Raw genomic sequence first — 5,000 nt, 5'->3', positions numbered from 1 at the left:
GTTGCTGATTGGCTGGAAGTTCAGTCTTGGGAAGCCAGTGGTTGGGCGTTGGCTGATGACGCGTAGTTGTGGTTGAAGTTGAAGTTTTAGATGGCACTCGAGGTCAGACTCGGAGACACGGCGTTAGGCAGAACTTAACTCGGAACACGAAACTCTCAACGGAAAAGAAAAGAAACTAAAGTAAAGAAACAGAAGTAAAGTTTGACGAGACTAGGTGGCGTTTCTCCTCATGGTTTTGGAGGAGCTGGCGTGTAAGCCAGAGGACGCTCAAAGAGCGCAAAAGGTGATGACTGAAAAGCACGGCTCGAAAAGGCAAGAAGGAAGAGAGAAGAGAAGAGTTGAAGAGAGGAGTTGAAGAGAGTAGAAGAGCGTGATTTGATGGTGTCCTAAGTATTTCAACTGGGCTTTTGGCCACATCCCAAATGGTGTTTTGACCAATTAGACGCTATCTTTGCTAGGGGTGTTGTATATTTCTCCTCCCAATTCATAAATCAAATGTTATCTTATCAGTCACATGGTCCGAGTTTTTCCCGCTCTTGCAGAGTATAATTTTGGACATGATTTCTATAACAAGAATATGATACATTTGACAAAGAATTCATTGGAAAAAGCGTTTCAAGCAAGAAGATTCAAACACACACATACTAAACATGAATGTGATCCTATAAACTATTCAATAGTTATTCAAAATACATACACAATAAATTATTAAGACCTGATAGTTTGATGTGTGGATTACATACATGATATGGAGTTATGCATAGAAATGATTAGTTGCTCACAAGTCCTTTTAGTGTCATTTAGATGCATATTACATGGAAATGCAGTTTCTGTGCCATTCTCTGAACATAAGGACATGTTCTGTGAAGACCAGAGGATAAGAGGTCTCTCATAAGGAATTTCAGTCTGTTCTCTGTCGTAGAGGTGGGGGAAGTCAATCCAAAGAGCTTGTGATTGCTATCACTGGTTTCCATGTGATGGTCACGCTGTGCATCTCTTTTGACCATTAATCTTGATTACTTGCCCCCAAAATTGACAATCTCCTTGGAATTGTCAATAAGTGTTCTTTTGTTTAAATGCTGTGAGATACTCAAAGCTACTAGTTGGTTTAGGCTTGTGGCGCCAGGATCTGATTTACAAACATCCTGTGTCTTGGGCCTCTGTGGAATTCGGCTCCTCGTGTTTCAACTGTTCTTTATCAAATCTTAAATTGTTTGATTCGGTCTGATACCCTACAATGGGCAGGGATGTTTTTGCCCAGAACAGAACCATACCGCAAAAACAAACTTTATGCTAAGTATCTATCATTTTGACGACAGTGGTCCTGACAGAACTAAAATGTGTTTAAAAGTGCGACTGACCAAATCGTCCGGCTCGGTTTGCCTCCCCTCGAACTCGATGACATCTCTAATTTGACAATTTTCCATCTGATCTCACTCAGTGACTCTAGGCTACGTAGGATGGGACGAAACCATGCAGTGAATGGGGGGAGATTATTTTGTTGGAAATGCAGAAATAAGCCGTAATTTTGTTTTATTTTACTCTTTGGTAGATACATTTATAATTTATATTACATTACTACTACTACTACTACTACTACTGTTACTACTAATAAAACAGATCTCTGGGGGCCCCAAAAGTGCGTGGGCCCTTAGAATCGTCCTAACTACACACACACATACACACACACCCCACACACCCCTCCCCCTCTTAACGGCGCCCCTGGCCACAGCACAATGCATTTCACAACCAAATAAAAGTGTACTTGATAAAAATAGTGAAATATGTCCCCAGCACCAGAGCTTTAATATTATGGACTTATGACTTATGAAATTTCAGCATCCTATGCAGAGAAACAGATGAGAGAGAGATTCAGCACTGTGTCACTCATAGCAATTTTTTCAGGAACGTGAGAGGGTCTGATACAGCACTGTAAATCTGACATTTTTCCCTCCCATTTCTCCCTTTGAGTGCAGAGAGGAATCCTCACTTGATTGCTTGCAGGCACAAAAGAAAGATCAGAATGCACAATGAGCAATTTACTTTCATATTGTGCTTTTCTTCACACCAGCTCCTGTGCTGTCTAGTGAGCATCAGTATCTCACAGACTAATTAAGGAAATGATACATGACAAATACATGAACTTGAAATCCATCTAATTGCATGTCATTTTAGTTCTAGGATTTCCACAAGCATCATTGATGCTTAAGATAATGAGAGCGAGAAATGAGCTTGGACTGGTAAATTAAAATAACCCATCATTTCATGCCCCATGTGAGGCATGGGCACGTTCAGATAACACTGAAAGAGAAAATATATTTTCTTCCCTTCACATCGAGCAGGGAGAAATATTGTTTAATCAATTGCACCAAGAGCTTTGGCCACCTCAGCAGAATTCCACCACTCACTGCTGTTCGGCGTCTGTCCGTGGCACCCAGTTACGTCGTGTTATACTTGTAAGAATTGTTCTAGAACAGCGGTTCTCAATTCCAGTCCTCGCGTACCCCCGCTCTGCATGTTTTGCACGTCTCTCTTTGTTAACACACCTGATTCAGATCATCTCGTTAGAAGTGAGCTCCGTGCATGAACTGTGTTCCGATTGACATGCTCCTGGAATCATGGAGGAATATCCGGTAATGTTCACTTCGCAGGGCACTTACAGTCAAATATAACAAACGTATGAAGCAATAAGAGAAACATACAAAATGTGCAGAGCGGGGGTACGCGAGGACTGGAAATGAGAACCGCTGTTCTAGACATGCCAAAAATGTGAGGCTACAGCACAGCAGCTGCTCTTCTTCATCGTCTTGTTTGATGCGCTCACTCAACCTAGCGTTCTAACCACGACCTCGCCCCTCCCCACCCCCCAACCATTTGAATTTCTGTAGGCGGGAATTATTTTTAATGATATTCCAATGAGCCGCTTTGTGATATCACAAAGCCCGGAAAACAAACGCTGTAGTCCAAACGAGCCGTTTGCTGTAGTTCTTGAAAATGGATTTTTAAAAAACTAAATATCTCCCTTTGGAGTGGACTTTGAGATTTGTAACTTTCTAGATCTTTTTTATGCCCAAACATACACACTACACACTGAATAAAGTTAAAAAAGTGAAAAGGCATAATAGGACCCCTTTAAAGGCATTTTACACAATATGCAATTCGATGTTTCCATATATGAGAGGCAGCGTGGAAAGTGTCAGTGCAAACTTGATGTCTGTTACTGCTTCAGCTTGATCCTAGCGAGTAAATGCATGCTGGACCTCTGAACGAGACGACTGAATTATGTGTGCTATGATAGCTCATAAAGCTTTCAAAACTCTCGAAAGTTTATTTATGCATTTATTTCCTTGTTAAATTTAGTTTTTTTTGTGTTTTTTTTTTTTTTTGATATGGAATGGTAACAATTAAATAATCTTTATTTAAAAGTGAAAAGGCATAATAGGACCCCTTTAAAGGCATTTTACACAATATGCAATTCGATGTTTCCATATATGAGAGGCAGCGTGGAAAGTGTCAGTGCAAACTTGATGTCTGTTACTGCTTCAGCTTGATCCTAGCGAGTAAATGCATGCTGGACCTCTGAACGAGACGACTGAATTATGTGTGCTATGATAGCTCATAAAGCTTTCAAAACTCTCGAAAGTGTATTTATGCATTTATTTCCTCGTTAAATTTAGTTTTTTTTTTTTGTTGTTTTTTTTTTGATATGGGAATAATGGTAACAATTAAATAATCTTTATTTTTAGCAACATAAAACTTCATGCAAACGATTTAAGAGTAAAGTAGTCAAAACAGACTGTTTAAGGCTGGATAATTTTAACTAAATATGAGTAATAAATCCTTGCCTGACATCATAAATGGACTTCAAGAAAACCAAGAAAATGCTAATATATGTATATATATATATATATTTCCTTTGAATGAAACTGAAGAATGAAGCTAAAAGTCAGACTAACAGCTTGAGCTGGAAGGCTTATCTTTAAGATGAAGACTGGCAAAAGATCTGAAGAATGAGGGCATCCATGCAAGGAAGGAATGGTGCATGATGGAGAGGAACACTCAAAACAGCAATGTAATCAGTGCTCAGAGGATTTAAGACTGGATGTTCAAAAAACACATGGAAAGTGTCACTAGGCGCTGAAACAAATTAGGTTCTAATCCGTTTCTTTGAAGGGACTCTAATTAGTCCTCCAATTTTCTCTCACATCAGAACAAAAAGTGTTTTGTGATGTAACATGATCTTATTTAATGTAACATGCTCTGGCAAGATCGTTTTCTCCATGGTGACAGATGGCCTGCATGTAGAAAAAAGGGGTTCCCATTTGCTTTTCACATTAAAAACCTATTATTCTTCCCAAATCCACATATGATGGCGAGCAATTTGCACCTTTGTCCACATAATAAAATACCGTGAAAAGTGTCACAGTTCACAGACAGAAACAAAGACAACAGCATGTACATAGGGAAAGGATATTTTAAACTGATGTATCTTGATTGAAATCTAGAGTTTGGATTTTCTAAATGTCCTTTTCCTTTTGCAGAGGCAATTTCCTTTGGAAATTGTCGGCAGTAAATATGGTTAATGTGCTGTGGCTGCACTTCGCTCACATGGAGAGCTGAGGAAGGCTGACATGAGTTATCTGTATGATTCTTGCGAAAACTGAGATATGAATCCCTCCATCGTAAACTAGATTGTAGAATGATGTACAATTGCCCTGAAGGGACAAACTCACCAGGAACACCCCCCACAGAAGGGATTCAACATATGGATCATGGTGCAAAACAGAAGGGTCTCTAACTAAATATCATATAACTTATAGATTTAACTAGAATGCTAAATGGGTATTAAATATTATAGACCTCCTTTGGTTAAAACCTATTTTAATGATAAAGGCATAGTTAGAAAATAATAAAAAATATATATTAGGTTGATGTTTTGATATATATATATATATATATATATATATATATATATATATATATATATATATATATATATA

The sequence above is a fragment of the Sinocyclocheilus grahami genome, unplaced genomic scaffold, assembly GCF_001515645.1.
Source record: "Sinocyclocheilus grahami isolate Dianchi unplaced genomic scaffold, SAMN03320097.WGS_v1.1 scaffold1236.1, whole genome shotgun sequence".
In the NCBI taxonomy this organism is placed as follows: Eukaryota; Metazoa; Chordata; class Actinopteri; order Cypriniformes; family Cyprinidae; genus Sinocyclocheilus; species Sinocyclocheilus grahami.
Note: the sequence above shows the minus strand (reverse complement) of the source record.